The sequence below is a fragment of the Carassius auratus genome, chromosome 15, assembly GCF_003368295.1.
Source record: "Carassius auratus strain Wakin chromosome 15, ASM336829v1, whole genome shotgun sequence".
NCBI lineage: Eukaryota > Metazoa > Chordata > Actinopteri > Cypriniformes > Cyprinidae > Carassius > Carassius auratus.
Window position 1 is genome coordinate 359,923 of NC_039257.1, and position 18,743 is coordinate 378,665.

The window sequence follows — 18,743 nt, forward strand, 5'->3', positions numbered from 1 at the left end:
GCTGCAAATGCACACACACACACACACACACACACACACACACAAGCATGTGTTAGATTCATCCGTGCAGTGACAGCTCAGTATCGAACCCTCATGAACGTCTCAACAAATCTGAATTCTTTTGAAAGAAGAATTGATGATTTCTCTGAATATTGTTATTTTAGTATTATTGAGATACTATTATAGTTTGAATTTTAAAATTTTCATATATATTTCTATTTAAGTTTAATTACTTTTTATTTCAAAAATGAAATAAACTGAAACAAAATAAGTTTAAGGTTTTTTAACTTTTATTTTTTATCTTTTTTTAACCCTCACAGTAACCAAATATTTACTTTGATTTAAATATTTATTTATTTGGCTATAATTATGGTTCAGTTTAGAAAAATGCAAGTTTTATCATTTATATATATATATATATATATATATATATATATTTTTTTTTTTTTTTTTTTTTTTTTTTTTGAGGATATCTGTAAAGGTAAAAGCATAGTATTATTTTGAAAAGTACCTTGGAGAACCATGTAAATACATGCTGTAGAAATATGGAAATGATAAAGTACCATCACTGGTGCCAGCACATTACCCGCTGCAGTTGTTACTACAGTAAAATCATAGTAAATAATATCTGATCTCCTTCAAGCCGTTATTTTTGCCGTTTTTCCTTATCCCATTAAATCAGTGAGAATAACTGCAGTAGTTCTGGTATCTGTTGATTTCTGACTGACAGCACTGGACTGCTCTCGACTGAATCCATCATCCACGCGTCTCTCATCATTCAGTCGGGTTCCAGCAGATAAAAGGAAGCAGTCCAGGTCTCACTCTATTTTTCTGCTTGTAACCGGAAACCTTAAAAGCGTCTCTGGTTTCAGCTGTCAGACCGACACACCTTCAGAGCAGGTGAGAGGGACGCAGCTCTTCCTTTCACTCGCCTCCTCCCTCCGCAGCGCATTGTTTTAAACCTGATGAAGAAGATGATGAAGATGACGATGATATCAGCAGCGTGGCATTAGCTTCTACTCTTTCTTTCTCTCTAACTCAGTCTCTCTCAGGGTCTTGTTTCACTTAAGTTTTTTGTTAAGTACTGTTGCATCAGATAAGATCTTGAGGCTGGTGTGTGTGTGTGTGTGTGTGTGTGTGTGTGTGTGGTTCAGTAACTTAAGTGTGTAATTAAGTTTTCTCCTTTCTGTAGGAAAGTTTCAGTCAGTATAGTGTGCACTTTTAATTTTAGGTACACATTTTAAGTGCACTTAGAAGTGTACTACAGTCACATTTCACTCATTGGTGAAATGTGACAGACTACTGTCACTTAAAAACAACTCCTTTAATTAAATCTTCAATCTACAATTAGCCACATTTAAAGTAAATTAAGCCTCAGATTATTTCATTATAAAACCACACTGAAAATTCGACTTTAAAAAAGGTAACTCCGACTTTTTATATATAAAAGTAATACATTTTTTAAAAAATAAATTAAAACTTTTATATATAAAGGACAGAATTGAAAGACCAAAAGTCACAGTAAAGACATTTATAATGTTACAAAATATTTTATTTGAATTAAACACCATTCTTTTGATCTTTCTATTCATCGAAGTATCCTAAAAAATAAAATGCATCACAGTTTCCACAAAAATATTGTGCAGCACAACTGTTTTCAACACTGATAATAATCAGAAATGATTATTAAATCATGATATAATTCTGATTTCTGAAGATCATGTGACACTGAAGACTGGAGGAATGATGCTGAAAATAAAGCGGAGCATCACAGGAATACATTACACAGAAAAGAAGTATATTCACACAGAATACAGTTATTTTAAATTGCAATAATATGTCACATTTTATACTGTATTTAATCAAATAAAATAAATGCAGCCTTGGTGAGCAGAAAAGACTTTTCAAAAAGATTCAAATGCTCACCAACATTTTGAATGTATTTGTATATCTCTAAATAACTTAAACAATACACACTCGCCATTAGCGTGACTCACCACTAACTCTACTGTGTGTGTGTGTGTGTGTGTGTGTGTGTGTGTGTGTGTGTGTGTGTGTATAATGACATGGGTATGACACAGGTATCACAAGGAGAGGGTGACTTATGAGGACATAACCCATGTCCCCATTTTTCAAAACACTTATAAATCATACAGAATGAGTTTTTTTGAGAAAGTAGAAATGCAGAAAGTTTCCTGTGAGGGTTAGGGTTAGGTGTAGGGTTGGTGAAGGGTGATAGAATATACAGTTTGTACAGTATAAAAACCATTACACCTATGGCATGAACACACTTTACACAAAAACAAACGTGTGTGTGTGTGTGGTGTTGTATTGCATTAGTCAGTGTGAGTCGGTTGGTAAACGTGATCGCTTGTTAAATGCTCCTCTAGAAACATGTTCCAGCTCTGAGCGCACGACAGTCGAGGAAACACACAGTCACACACACACACACACACACACACACACACACACACACACAGAGTCACGACAGCCAGGGGCCTGGAGCTCCACTGCTGAGGAAACTCAAGATGGCCGGAAAACACACACACACACACACACACACACACACCTCAGGCTACGTGTGTGTGTGTGTTTTCCGGCCATCTTGAGTGTTTTTGTGTGCCCTCACATGATGTCATCGTCCACTGGTGTGTAGCTTAACCCCCGAGGGCTGTTTTGGGCTCAAACTCCGTCCCGTGTGAGTCTCAAACGGCGTAATGAAGCAGGGGATGAATGCTGGCAGCGGATCGCATGAGGTGGAACAGTAACTTTAGGAAAATTGCAGTTTCGTAATTCTCTTTATAATATAACGTGAACCATCCGCTAGCAGAGTCACTTCTGTGTGAGAGAGAATCAGGGGAAAGATCCTGGAGCTGAAATACGACCGAACACTGACCGAGAGTTTCCATGTGATCCACTAAAGTCTGAAATCTTGTCAGAAAACTCTATAACAGCATTTACAAGTCTCTTCTGCTCACCAGAAGCATGCATTTATTTAATCAAAAATACAGTTGTATTGTGAAATGTGATTACAATTTGCGGTTACTATTTTCTATGTGAATATTTGTTAAGATATAATGTATTCCTGTGATGCTCCGCTGTATTTCCAGCATCATTCCTCCAGTCTTCAGTGTCACATGATCTTCACAAATCATGAAAATATGATGATTTACTGCTCGAGAAACATTTCTGATTATTATCAGTGTTGAAAACAGTTCATATTTTAGTGGAAACTGTGCTACATGTTACTTTTCAGGATTCTTTGATGAATAGAAAGTTCAAAAGAACAGTGTTTATTTGGAATATAAACCGTTTGAAACATTATAAATGGCTTTGCTGTCACTTTTAATCAATTTAATGTGTCCTTGCTAAATCAAAGTATTAATTTTCTGCTGCCTCAAAACATTTGAACAATGGTGCAATGTGTGTAATGTTCAAAATAAATAAATACCACAATCAAATATAAATATATAGATACATACATATACATATATATAGATATATATATATAGATATATATACGTATTACGTTTAGTTAATTTAGTTATATAAGTACTTCAAGTTAAACTAAAAAAATCTGCCAACTAGCTGAAATAAAATACATTTATATTTTATTTCAGTTGTTTAGGTAATGTTTTTACTCTTCTCAATCTAATGCCATTTTGTCAAAAACATCAAATCTGGGTTGATACATCTTTGTTTGAAAATGTTTATGCACCAGAAGGGAAATGTGATCTTTTATGATCCTTTAATGGTGGTTTTGTGTCATTTTTTTTTAAAGCTGGATAGCCCCATTCTCTTTCATTATATTTGGAGCTTCTGCTAAACATCTTCTTCTGTGTTCTACACGTGTGACATGACACTATCTCATTTCATATGCTGTACCTTTAAGAAATCCAGTGTAACGTGATGAAATGTGGCTCGAACAAGCCCTTCCACCTCGAACCGATCTGAGTGAAGCAGACGCCACAGCTACTGTTACCCTCCTACAGACGGACAGACAGACAGAGAGAGAGACAAGACATGAGATGAAAGAAAGACTGAAGGTGATGACATCACACTGGAATGAGTGAAAAAGAAAGGGAAGTGTAATTGCATAATCCCACACACATGCAGGGTTGAGAGTGTGTGGCCCGCAGCAGCGCTTTGATGTGTGTTACTATCATGTTAAATGATGAGGTGGTGGTTCAGGAGATTAGATGTGTTTTACACACACACACACACACACACACACCTCGACATCTCAGACACACAGACTGTGCTCTGCATGACTCTTTTTCAGGAGACCCTCGGATATTACGCTTTACAAATAGAGACAAGCTCTCCCACTCTCTCTCTCTCTCTCTCTCTCTCTCTCACACACACACACACACACACACACACACACACACAGCTCCAGCTGTCCTGCGTCCCATTGTGTGTGTCTCCACAGTGATGGACAGAGATTAGCTGCCATGGCAATCAGCACGCTTTTCATTTCTTTACGCTGCTGACGAAAAGTGTGTGGACTGATGCAATGAAGAGCATGATGGTACTGTTATCGAATCAGATGGTGATCAAAAAAGTGTCTTAACAAGTTTAAGTCAAGTCACATTGATTACAGATCGTTTCAAAGCAGTTTTCACAGTAATAAGCATGAAAATCAGGGTTAATGTAGCAAATTGCGTCATGAAATTATGAAATGACGTATAAATCTTTACAGTGCTAAAAAAAAGTCAGTGTTGCAATTGAGCAATGAAACTGAAATGATTCTGTGCAGTTTGGTTTAAAGATGATTCAATTCAGTTCAATGAGATTCACTTTAAAGCAAATTTAATCAGTGATAGCACCGTTCAATAAGTGTCTATGTTGACTCAAGTTGATTCAATTTAAGTGTCAGTGTTGAAAAGGAGAAGACCATTTTAATTCAGTTCAGTTGAATGTTGATTCAATTTAGTTCAAAAACAGTGTCAGTGTTGCAAAGTTCATGTCATTATTCAGCTCAATTCAGTTCAATACTGATGTAATTTAATTCAAGAAGTGTCAGTGTTGCAAAATCCAATTATGAAATGGAAACGAGTTCTATTCATCTCTAAAACTGCTCTACGTACGATTCAGCTCAATTCAGTTCAATGCTGATTCAATTCAGTTCAATGCCAGCACTGATGTTGCAAGCCCATCAGTTATGAATCAGAAACGAGTTTAATTTCAGCTATAACCATTTTTACAGAAGATAACAGAATCAATTGCTGATTCAGTTCAAGTGTTGTAAAGTTCATTAATTATAAAATTGAAACAAGTTCAATTCAGCTCTAAAGAAGACAGTATAAAGACAGTATGTTAGCTCAACTCAGTTTAATTCTGTTCTCATTCAATAGTGTCAGTGCAGCTGAATTGAGTTGGTTTAAAAATCCCGCAGACACACATCGCTTACAACATTCCAACATCGTGGCACTGGGTTTTGCACATTCATATTTTCTTCAAAAAACTGACTCTTGTTTTTCTGTGGGAAAGGCCGGAAGAATGTCTGAGAGCAGTGCAGCTACACACACACACACACACACACACACACACACTCACTGACTTTCTGACCTCTGACCTCTTGAGTTCTCTCTACCCAGTGAAAGAATGACAGGAAAACAATGAGAGGTCATGACACACAAACACACCCACACACACACACTCACACACACTAACCCAGAGTGACCGGTTGAGGCACAAACAGACCACAAATAGAAACACAGGAAGGCAGAACACAATACACACTGTAAGCATCGTGAACATTTTCATAGTTTTAAATCTGTACTCGAATACAAAAGACAGACAGATATATCAGAGTCAGGTCAGAGTTTGTCTGTCAGTCAATTCAGACATTATAAATAGTTGAGACACTGATCTTGCATCAGTGATAAAAATAAAAAAAAATAAAACAATTTCTTAAATCAGACAGCAGACAGTATTGATCAATCAGCAGTGCTGTCTCAATCTCTCCGGACACACAGACGGTTTTATCCTCAATCACAGACTGACCCCATGCACTTATTATTTAGCTGGAAGCAACAGTCAAAAACGTCTTAATGATGGATTTGTTTCTTACAAACAGGCAGCTTTTGTCTTCTCAAAACATGAACTGGTGGACTGGAGTGGTGTGGATTCTTGTGATGTTTTTATATGCCGGCACCCATTCACCCATTCACCGTCCACACCCATCTGATGAAGAAACAAACTCGGAGCTTGGAGGACATTTTCAGCATATTTTCATTTTTGGGTGAACTTTGGGTGAACAGCTTTTGAGTGTCTAGTGTGCTAATGATGCCATGACGAGCTATTTCTTTCATTCTGAATCTACTGAAGATATCAATGTGTGTGTGTGTGTGTGTGTTTGTGTGTTTGCATGGGTATGACACAGGTATTACAAGGAGAGGGTGACTTATGAGGACATAACCCATGTCCCCATTTTTCAAAACACTTATAAATCATACAGAATGAGTTTTTTTTTTGGAGAAAGTAAAAATGCACAAAGTTTCCTGTGAGGGTTAGGGTTAGTTGTAGGGTTGGTGAAGGGTGATAGAATATACAGTTTGTACAGTATAAAAACCATTACACCTATGGGATGAACACACTTTTCACAAAAACAAACGTGTGTGTGTGTGTGTGTGTGTGTGTGCGATTTAATATTTGATGATAGCTCAGATGCCAGCAGAGTTACAGGTGTCTACTGTGTGATATCAGAAGACAGAGTGAACACAAATCACATACACACACACACACACACACACACACACACACACACAGACACACACGCACACACACACACACAGTCAGATGAGATCTCACTTACCTGGAGCCACAATAATACACCACTGACACACACTGTCATCATACACTACAGAGAGACAGAGGCAGAGACGACACACACACACACACACACACACACAACCAATCACACATCACTCACACACACACAAATCCAGGCATCTAAGTCATGTTAATCACCCATTTAGTAGCTGTGGGGATTTTTCCCAAGCTTTTATGCCGGGTCGGATTTCTCACTGCAGAGAGCTTCTCACAGACAGCGAGTGTGTGTGTGTGTGTGTGTGTGTGTGTGTGACTGTGAAAAGAAGTGAACATTAGAGCAGATTATTCAGAACTCCTTTCTCCTTGCTCACTGTGTGTCTGCTGTGTTTCAGCCGGGAAAGAGTTTTTGTGTAAAGTTAGCAAAAAAAAAAAAAAAGACAGAGGCGATTTGTGTAATTTGTCTTACTGTAAAAGCATTTTTCAAGATTAATGCTCCATTCATAGGCCGAAAAATAATACTTTGTGACTTAGTGGCGCTGTCAAAACATATTAGTTTTGTTTGTCAAAAAACACTTTTTGCAATAGCGATATTTAATTTATATTTTATTTTATTAAGTAAATGTAAATTATTTTATTATTCATGAATTTTTTTATTTTAGATTTTACTATACTGTTTTTAATTCTGTTTGGTGACACTATTCGTTAATTTATCTACCTACACTGAACAAAATAATAAATGCATCAGTTTAGTTACGCCCCCGTTTTCAACTCAAAGATCTAAGACTTTTTCTATGCACACAAAAGGCCTGTTTCTCTCAAATATTGATCACAAATCTGTCTAAATCTGTGTTCGTGAGCACTTCTACTTTCCCGAGATAATCTATCCAAGATGCTGGTTAGAAATCATGATTATTACAGGTGTGGACAATAAAAGGCCAGCCTAACAAGACAAAACTAAAGTGTATATGTAATATATATATTTTTTTTTTTTCTTTTTCTTTTTTTTTTTATTGCTGTTCAACATAACAATGACCTTCCACATAAGGAATTGGGTAAGTGGACAGGAAGTGTCCTTTTTCCACACAATTGCACACTAAGTGCTTGACTTCCTGTGACCTCATCTCCTGTTCACTCTCACACATATTCCAGCAATGCACTCTGGGACAAGAAAACATACAGATGGACAGGAGAGGGAAACAGAAAGATAAAATATTCAATGCTCACTGTGTTCAGTAGGTTTCATGACTGGCAGTGCAAACGCACCTCATGAGCAAAAGTTCATCAGTGTGTGTGTGTGTGTGTGTGTGTGTGTGTGTGCAGGGACAGGTGTGTCATTGTGTCCCAGCACCTGCTGACAGGTGGGCAGCACACTGACCTCAGACTGACCCTACAGAGAGAGAGAAAGAGGTGGACTGATACAGATCTACCCACCAGCTGCTATCAACCCAACAATGAGCGAGAGTCTAGCACTCCTTCACTAATGCACACTAACATTACCTGCACTGATAGAAATCAGTTAGGCTTCACATGACTAGTCCATAACAAACTAAACATCCAAAAACACACACAGCTGCAGCAGCGTCCAACTCACAGATCAATAAAGACGACTGGAAAAAGATATTTAGGGATTTATTGTTGAGCTACTGGCAACGGAAAGCTCATGATCTTCCAGTGAGAAAGCGGGAATCGGAGCGTGTTCGTGTGTGTGTGACTCTCCCGCTACATCTGGACTCAATTTGTCTCCGATTAAATGCTGAGATGTGTTGTGTTTATTCTGTCAATCAAATCCAAACGGGTGTTTTATTTCATTCACATGCACAGATTATATTACACTTATGTTTTTAACAAACACTTGACCTCAATAAAGTGATTGAACCATGTTGATTAACAGGACACGCAGCTGATAATGAGAACATGATGCACGCTAAAAAAAACAAGATATATAAACTCAAACAGCAAGAGGACAGTAATAAACTAATCAAGTTATTAAATTCAAACTTTCATTAAACAAGGACACATTATACTGATCAAAAGTGACAGCAAAGACATTTATAATGATACGATTTAAAATTAAATGCTAAAATCTATTCTATCTGTGGATCCTGAAAAATAAAATGCATCAGTTTCTACAAAGAAATGTGAATTTGAAATGTCTCTCGAGCAGCAAATCAACATCTTAGAATGATTTCTGAAGACCATGTGACTTTTTTTTTTTAAATTCAAATAAAAGCACTTTTTAAAACATTTTGCATGTCTCAAGTGAATGGTTTCAATGCATTATGGGTGATTATGCTACTTCAGAATACTTAGTGTTATACGTTTGATTTACATTTATACAATGAGCTACAGTACTAGTGATGGTTGAGTTAGCCAGATGGTTTAGTAGCATTAATTAAACAGGGATGCAGATGAAAAGTAAGTGTAATTATGTCAAAAAGAGTGATACTGATAGAGCCAGAGCTCAGGTTTCTCTCAGGTGGGGTGTGGGAAGGGAAAGACGGGTCAGCTTCCACATGAAACTCACACAATAGCGAAGCCCCTGAGACCAGGCCATTGTCCCGACATCCTCCTCTCAGTGTGTGTGTGTGTGTGAGACGGTGTAGATTAGACAGATTAGAGCAGTATTTGATTTCTCTCTCATTGTTTAGCAGGAGCTCTCAGCTGAATGAGCTGAACTGTCATCACTTCCGAGTCTAAAGCATTACATCCCAAATGCATCCCGAATAACAAGCCAGATCGGTCAAGCCAAATCACAGTGTGTTGAAAATATGCTCAGATGATAATACCCACAAACCATTGACAGATCAGACATTTTTGTGTTTAAGTATGAGAACTGGGAAACCAGATTAAAATAAACGTGTCATGTAGAAGCAGATATTATAGACTAATTGTGGATTATTATTATTATTTTGTATATAGAAGAGCTTAAGTAGTTTAAATCAAATAATAAAAGTAGTAAATACTGTAACTGTAAATGAAGCAATAATTAAATAAACCTTTTTTTTTTTAGCAAAATTGCATTAAAACTAAAGATAAGATTTATATTAGTGTTATTTTGGTTTTATGAACTGTATATAGTATTATATATATTATTACCACTTATTTACATTATTTTATATTTATATTGAATATTTAAATTTTGTCATTTAATAGTTTTTTTAAATTATTATTAAGAATTTTTTCATTTTTATTTCAGTATTATTTTTATTTCCAGTTAATCATTTTATTGATCCAAATTATAAATATTTTTGTCATTTTCCAAGGCAGCTTTTCTAATTCCTTTAGTTGTCTAATATTTATAGATATATTTTTCTAAACATATAATCTAACATTTTAATTTTAAATAACTGAACTAGCATTGCATTTCAATTTCTTTTCAGAATAAAAATACATATTTTCTAATTGCAAATTTTCAAACCAAAAGAAGGTTTGTACATTTAACTTTCTTGATCTATTTAATGATTGATTGATTTGGACCTTTTTAGATCCACATGAGTGAAGCCTAAGCAGCCAGAGCCAAACAGGAAATGGTTATTTCTGTCACAGGAAGAAGAGCAAGGGAGGAAAAGAGTGGAGAGAAAGTTATAGGTCAAAGAATCTAAGACTCGTTTGGATTTGAATGACTGATGTATGTGTGTGTGTGTGTGTGTGTGTGTGTGTGTGTGTGTGTGTGTGTGAATATGTGTATCCACTAGCACCATAAAACATACTGCACACACAAACAAACTGTGACTTCAGCTCACATTAAGCAGAACAAAAACAGGAACCCCTAGACAGACCGTAAATTAAAGAGAGACATGAATAATAAGGGCATATTATATTGTATAAAGGGCAAAACACTGAACACTACAGGCAGCATCTGCAGTCAGAATGAGGAGGAGACAAGCCTCTTCAAATCAATGGAAATGTAACAAATTGGCATCCATAGAAAAAAAGCCAGTATCTGATACTGTGTTTACTCCACAACACACATGCATTCGCCCGATCTGCTCAAAAGAAATAGATTTATAGTTTAAACTGAGCTAAAGTAGCAAAATATATGACGTTGTTGTTGCAGATTTGAAATGTGACACTGAAACTTAATCATGACAAACAGGTTTGGAGATTTCCATCTTTATCAGTTCAAGGAAAGAAGAGTTGTGCTTGAGCTGCCGCCAAATGAACGTACTTGCCTTAAAGGGATTTTGATTTAATTTACACTGGAGTCCAAGTTTGATTTTATCAGGTAGCTAAATTAATGCATAACTTAATGCAATAATAAGCATACGATGCTATTTTTGGAAAAAAGATAATTTTCTTCATTTTATTCATACTTCAGTGTTGCATATATGCATAAATCATTATGTAATTAAATATAAAAATGTAAAATATTACAGGAAAAAATATAATGTAAAATATTTGTAAAATATTTTAATTACAAGGAAAATTATATTATATTAAATGACATAAGTATTTCATATATTTATTTATATTCGGCAAAGAATAAATATGATACTGCCTAATATTTGAACTAAATTGAGGTATTTTAAAAGGCAGCGTAAAGTTGCTGGCCAGCTTTTTTGGATGAAGCACAACTTTTTCTGTCATTGATGAATGAGATACTCAGAAAATATCAACCCAGAAGATTCTGCAAATACACACACACACACACACACAGAGAGAGAGAGAGAGAGAGAGAGAGCAGGAGAATGAAGAGATCTCAGTTCGGTGTTTCCCATGGTGCATTATGGGACAGATTCCACAGGGCTCCCACTGGACTGTGTGTGTGTGTGTGTGTGTGTGTGTGTGTGTGTGAGTGAGAGAGAGAGAGACTGAAGGATGACTGACATGCTTAACATAATGTCAAGTATCTCTGACCTTCTATGTGCGTGTGTGTCTCTCTCGCTCAGTGTGTGTGTGTGTGTATCAAAACAGAAGCAAGATCATGCTGAAACATGGACAGAGTCTGAACAAACACTGTTTTCAGCTGCTGAATGATAAAACACATAAGACTCATATGAAAGGAGTCTAAAGCTTTTTTCTCTCACTGAATAAAAAATAGAATTGTGAGATAAAAAAAATCATCCATTTAAATTATATTAAGCTTTGAAGTTCTGCATAATTAAGGGCGTGGCCACTTGAGTGACAGGTGGATTGCCATTGCTGTCACCATTGTCGAGCTAGGTGGGCGTGGTTTCAGCAACCAGATCCCGCCTCTTTGCACATTTTCGATTATCTGGAAGTGACGCGCAGTGACATGCTGCCAAGATGGCGACGGCCAGCTCCGCCTACTTCTGGCTTCAAAAATGCTCTTCAGAAACCTATGGGTGACGTCCCGGACACTACAATACGTCCATGTTTATATACAGTTTATGGCTCTAATATTATATAAATTACACTACAAAACAACACAGATCCAAACCATTTCTGGAGACCAGATTGACACAGACAATTTGCAGCACACTAATTTTGTACAGGATGTAGAAACTGTGTATACATGGCAAAATAATCAGTTTAACTTGATGACTTGATGACAGTTTTCTTTGTGTTTGAATGGTCATGCAAGTGTGCATCTGTAAATATTGAATACAGTGTGTAAATGTGTTCTCATTATGTGCAGTTTCATTATAAACAATCAGTGTTTACAGAAACAAACCTTCGAGGAAATGTGTGTGTGTGTGTGTGTGTGTGTGTGTGTGTGGTGATACACACACAGCATGACCTGTAGGCGTCACAGTCAATCATTCAACACACACGCAGGAGTCTGTATGCTTTACCAGTTATCCAAACAGCAACAAACCATCATCCCAGTGACTCACGGAAATATGGAGACACAGTGTGTGTGTGTGTGTGTGTGTGTGTGTGTGAGCCATCAGAAGGATTTAAAACAGAGCAGTGTGATGAAAACCTCAGGAATGACCACTATCAAAACACACGCAGGGTCAAAGGTCACGCATGTTTTTACAAGGGATGCCGTTCGGATAGTCAATGCACAGTGTGTCCTGTTACACAATACATCACAAATTTACTGAAAGTGGACGGAAAAATTGGAAGCTGAGTTGTTTTTACAAGAAAAAACATTGTATGACTTGCCAGCTAACAAAAATGTGTTCTAAGAACATTTTGCTAATGTTCCCATTAAGTTATGAAAAGTTATTTCTGAATGTCCTCTGAGCATTTAAAATGTCCAGTGTATTTTTAAAGTTTATGCAAATGTTACATGAACATTCCATTGTATCGTTTCCAAACATAAACAAGTATTACTTTTGAATCTCTGAATGTTCTAAAACAGTTAACATTTAAAAAACGTTAGATGAACGTTCCATAAAACATTCCATGGACTATGTATTGAACCAACATTTTAAAGAGCAGAAAACTCTGAACAAACATTCTATCAATGTTTGTGGAAGAATGTTTGTGCATAAGTTTGAGAGAACCTTGTCTGAAGGTTAGCTAAAGTTTCAAGAATGTTCCTTGTTAGCTGGGTTCCTCTAATAATCATGTCAGGGTTTATTCTTTAACATATTCTCTAAAAATAAGGGTGAACAAATCATGAATTTTCAATTACTTCCTTAAACTACACTGAGAATATAGCAGGTGGCTTTTATGGCTCATATAGTCTAATATATTTAGGATATGCACTGATTAGAGAATCAAACGGACCAAACTATGCCATTTGGTGCAGATACTAACTAAAAATATCAATCATCGCTCTGTATCTCCAATAATGTCTTAGTAAAATGAGATCTAAAAGATCCAAACATATAATGCAGTGATTGAGAGCTGAAGAAATGCATTTTCCTCAGAAGATGTGAGATGTTCTGGAAGCTTGTGAAGATCTTTCCTCCACTGAGGAACAGTGAAAGTAGTGAAAAAGTGAAAGCTTCTGGACACAAATGCTCCTCAAAAGATCCTGAGGATCAGATTTGAGACTCTAAAACATGATTGATGGAGAATCAAGTAAAGCTGAGCTGCTTCAGTCCAGTAAGAGTTCATCTGGAGATATTACTGCAGTAATTCTGAACTTTACTTGATCAAAATCAGTCAAGATTTGACAGCAGAAGCAGAAGCTGAAGCTGGACGTTTCTACAATTACACTGAAAGATTTTACATAATAATTGATCATTTAGAGGCTTGTGTATCAAATACAACACAGCAGGCTTTATAGGGTTAAAAGCTTCCAAGAACAAGACAACAACAAAAAAACCCGCTAAGTTCCATAAACCAAAGAATGAGGAAAAAGAGGATAAGAAGCAGAGAGATACGGACAGATAGACAGAGAGAGACTTTGGGATTCTTTCCCAAAAGTGATTATCCAGAGGAAATGGGTCAGACAGAGAAGATAAGTTCAGGAGAAAACATTAACCCGAGTAAACCTGAGCATGTGCGCTGTAGATTCCACTGCGTACACAAAGACACGAAGAAAAAGAGCAGGACCAACACAAAGCTCTCCTTCTCTAATTGTTCCTAGAGAGACGGAGAGTAAATGAGGGAATAAAACATGTTTGTTTAGAGCCACTCGTCTGTGAACGGACGGCATAATTAGATTCAGGCTGAGGAGAGTTAATTAACTTAGTGAATTAATTAGATAGTTTGAGTGAGGAGAGAGCACTGCCAAAAACTCTGATTAAATTAGACCAGGTTTGGACTCACTCCAAAACCGAGCGACCTGACGTGACACGACACACATGTGCTGCTTACTACATACTACATACTGCACACTGGCTGATCATTTAACATAAAAATAATAGTGTGTGACACAGTATGGAGTATGTAATGTGACATGTTTCATTTAGTGGGCAGCATACAAATATTATTTTGTATTTTAAACAACAGTTTTGAATTTGTCTGAAATGTTGATGGAATATCAAGTTGTCAAGAAGGAAATGGCAGCTGATTTCATTACTTGTGCTTTCATCAAACTATACATGCAAGGTCAAGTCAAAGGCATTGCATTGTGGGAAACAGTATGGTTTACTGTATAATGCACTTTTTTATTACATGGGCAAAGACAACAAATACTGTGCATACTGCAAAAAGAGCAAAAATAGTTTGCAAGTATGCTATTCTAAACATACCCTGTTTTATTATTAGCCGAGTTATCATCTAGTTTATTTATAATGTTTTGTTATCGAAAAAGAGAATATATGTAAAAAAAAAAAAAAAAAAAAAAAAAAAAAAGGCTTGCTGTCTCCAGACTGTTTTCATCCACTTTGCTTTTTACCGATAAAATGGTGTGCGTGATGATGTCATCCCTAATAAAAATGAGCCAGGTTTCCATTAAAGGAATTTTTGCGGAAAAATATTTAGCGCTTCATAATTTTTACAGATATAGCTGATGGATAATGTGTCGACAATCTTTTTCCGTTTAAGTGCATTCAAATCTATATAAAATAAATGTGGTGTAACATGACAGAATTAACCTACAGGCAATGTCCGTGTTCGTGGTGTTGCCTTTACGTTGCAAGTTATTACGCATTAATTTTGTAAAAAAGGTAGGCCTACAAAATTTGACATTAGCTTGTTAGCTTATATTTTCATTCTTGTTTTGTTCTCAGTTCTGTTTGAAAAAGTGGAAAAAACTTACAATATTTATTCTTTTGTGGTCATATAAGAGTAAGACATAATTTGCAACCATTTTAAATATTTGGTTTATTTTCATTCAGAATAAAAAAATATTGTGTTTTTGTAAAATATAGGAAATAGTAAAATATGGATGGTGGTTTCTCAAGAGAGCATCACACAAATGAAACAAAATTCTGCATATAGGCTGCCACTTCTTGTTTTGTCACTTAGGTATTTTTAATAGGTCACAGCCACATAATTTAATTGTAATTTAATTTAGTCGGTTAATGATTAATAATGGCTTAACGAACATTGGTTATCGGTTATGATTTTTTTTTTTTTTTTTTTTGCGATACACCTAAACTAATGCAACAATCACACATTTTTATCAGTAAAAAGCAAGTTAGATGGATTTTCAATTTTGACAGCAAATTTTGCAACGGTTTTTTTTTTTTTTGACTCATATTCGCTGTCAATATCAAAACATCAAAAATTTTATGGATAAATGCAATTTCCATCATCTATATCGCAAAAAAAAAGATTTTATGGAGTGGAATGAAAAAAAAAATGTATGGAAAGGATGGAAACCTAGCTATCGTTAACTAAAACTACAACTTTTAAAATGTGTTTTCAGTGCTTATCTAAAATAACAAATAAATATAAATATTAAATGAAAATAAAAATGAAACTGAGAAATGTTGTTTTGGTAACTAAACCTGAAATTTAGAAATATAAATATTTAAAAAAGGACAAAAACATAAAGGTACTAAAACTAAAATGAAACTGAAAACATCTCATTTAAGGTATGAATAAATATTACAACAGTATATAAATGATACTACAATAACACTGGTATCAACTGAACTCATAAACACACAAACCTCCATTTACTATATATTACTATTATTATATTTTATTAATATTTTGAATTGGTTTTTATTGTTATATTTTTCCTTTTTAGTTTTAGTTTTAGTAATTGTGTTGTCTTTCCCTTTAATTTTTATTAGTTTTTTTTTCTTTCAAAGATACTAATTTCTATTTCAGTTTTAGTTATTTTAGTACATCAAGTTAAATGAAATTGAGAAACACTGCCTTGGCAACTAGTTGTTAGCAATGTTAGCAACTGTAGCGTCAAACTGCTGTCAGTGCGTGTCGAGTGTGTTTACATACAACAAAACACTGATAACTATCAAAAACCCGCTAATTATAAAAGCCCACAACACAAGAAAACACGCGTACATTTTGAAATTGTTGGGTTTCGTTGCATCCTACAGTTTTGATATCAAACACAAGGCATATGAACAGTCAAGATGTTTACATGCAGTGTTAAACTGGGGAAAAGTCTTAAACCGCTAACCACTTTGCTAAAACAAAACATTTTGAATGTCAAAAATATCTATAAGGCTAACAAAATAAGCCAAAAACATAATCTGTGAAGGCTTTGTGTTAGAAAATGTGAGTATCTTGTTTGTGTAACTAGTTTGAAAAGTCTGTGTGTGTAGTTGTTCTTTACATTTCTCACGTGAGTTAACAAACCAGCTCCAAACGCTCAGCTCTGCTCAGATCCGCAGACAGACAGGAAACAGGTCCAGTTAAGTTATCCCCGTGAATTATGGGTAATCTGTTCCATCTCAAAATTCCTCCAGTTACTCCCTATTCCTCTGAAAGAAGAAAAAAAAACTGATATATGAACCTGAATACACCCATATATACATATATGCATGCACACACACACTAGCTCTGTTTGAACCCACATGCCGCCTATCTAGACAGCATTTTAAGGCATCATAGGTGCGGTCCTGGCCTTCTTAAAGGTAGGCAGCATAATTATACGTGCTTATAATTGTGCTGCCTACTAAGAAACCTTATTTTGGAAACCTTCAAAGGTGGAATGGCTTATATCCTGCATGGTGAAAACCTGTTTATAAATATACTTGTCATTCAGTATGACAGGTATTGATTAAAATTAGTTCAGAGTAAAAAAAAAAAATGTTTATTTTTTCAAAGGTTTGAGACTTTTTTAGTTTACATAAATATAAGCATACATGCTAACATTACATCAAAAACATATAGTAATATTCATTAACAGTATTAATTAAATATAACACAAGTACATAATATTACTAAAAATTAAAATAAAATTAAAATCACAATATACTAATACACTGAACAAAAATAAAGAAAAACTTTGTAATTAATATACTTACTATGTACTTAAATATAACTAGTCATTTTATAATATTAATAGTAATGTTTTAAAAATAAGAAAATAAAAATTAATACACAAATGCTAGTTTTACCAATTTTTTTACCAAAAAAATCACCTTAATTCAAACACAGAAAAATGTATGTCTAAAAAAAAAAACTAAAAGCTAATTAAAAAAATATTAATAATAACTTTAACACAATATGCATTACTTAAACACCACGTTTAAATAAAAAAATAAATAAAAATACAAATTTTATATGGCCTGTATAAAACACTTCAAATCAGTCTCTTCTGAGCATGCATTTGTGTTCAGAAGGATGCTATGCAGATGAGTCAATAGCTAACAGAGATGTATAAAGTACTAGAGAACCATACTTGAGTAAAAGTACAAGTGCTCTATCAAAAATGTGACTTGAGTAGAAGTAGAAGTGCTCTTTAAGCACCACACTTAAGTAGAAGTACTAAAGTATTCAAAATTTTTTGTACTTAAGTATTGCAAGTAGTCTATTTTAAAATTTACTACTCAAGTACTGAAAGTAAAAGTAGAAGTATTGTGTTATGTAGCTATTAAAGAAAATAGTCAAAAGTTTGAACATATTGTTTGTACTATTTCAAATGATTAACCTAAAGGACAATCACAATTCCTTTGACTGTAACTTCTTGTAAACAAAAAAACGGTTACTAGGGTTAGTTCGCCCAATTTGCAAAATTATGTCATTAATAACTTACCCTCATGTTGTTTCAAACCCATAAGACATCAGAGGGTCATTTAGAATTTGAAGCATCGAAAATACAATAGCAAAAAACTACTACTTTATTCAGCATTGTCTTCTCTTCCGTGTCTGTTGTAAGACAGTTAAAAACAAAGCAGTTTGTGATATCTGGTTCGCGAACGAATCATTCGATGTAACCGGATCTTTTTGAAACAGTTCACCAAATCGAACTGAATCGTTTTAAACAGTTCGCGTCTCCAATACGCATTAATCCACAGATGAATTAAGCTGTTAACTTGTTTAATGTGTCTGACACTCCCTCTGAGTTAAAACAAACCAATATCCCGGAGTAATTCATTGACTCAAACAATAAACTGACTGAACTGCTGTGAAGAGAGAACTGAAGATGAACACCGAGCCGAGCCAGATAATGACTCGTTCACGAGTCAAGAACAGTTTCTGTCAGACGCGTCCGATTCGTGAACCGAGGAGCTGATGAT

General features: G+C 35.2%; 1 long non-coding RNA gene across 2 annotated transcripts in view; it reads right to left on the reverse strand.

Annotated features, from left to right (window-relative positions):
- Positions 1-470: 470 nt before the first annotated feature.
- LOC113114618 (uncharacterized) overlaps positions 471-18,743 on the reverse strand; it is a 29,712-nt gene continuing 11,439 nt past the window's right edge. The window contains exons 1-4 of one of the 2 annotated variants that reach the window (XR_003293770.1): positions 18,260-18,315; positions 16,835-16,982; positions 3,886-3,986; positions 471-962 (exon numbers count right to left, since the gene is read on the reverse strand). This is a non-coding gene — a long non-coding RNA (uncharacterized LOC113114618). Of the gene's footprint in view, positions 963-3,885; positions 3,987-16,834; positions 16,983-18,259; positions 18,316-18,743 lie in introns of those variants that run through there. The other variant, XR_003293771.1, reaches the window with a different exon arrangement.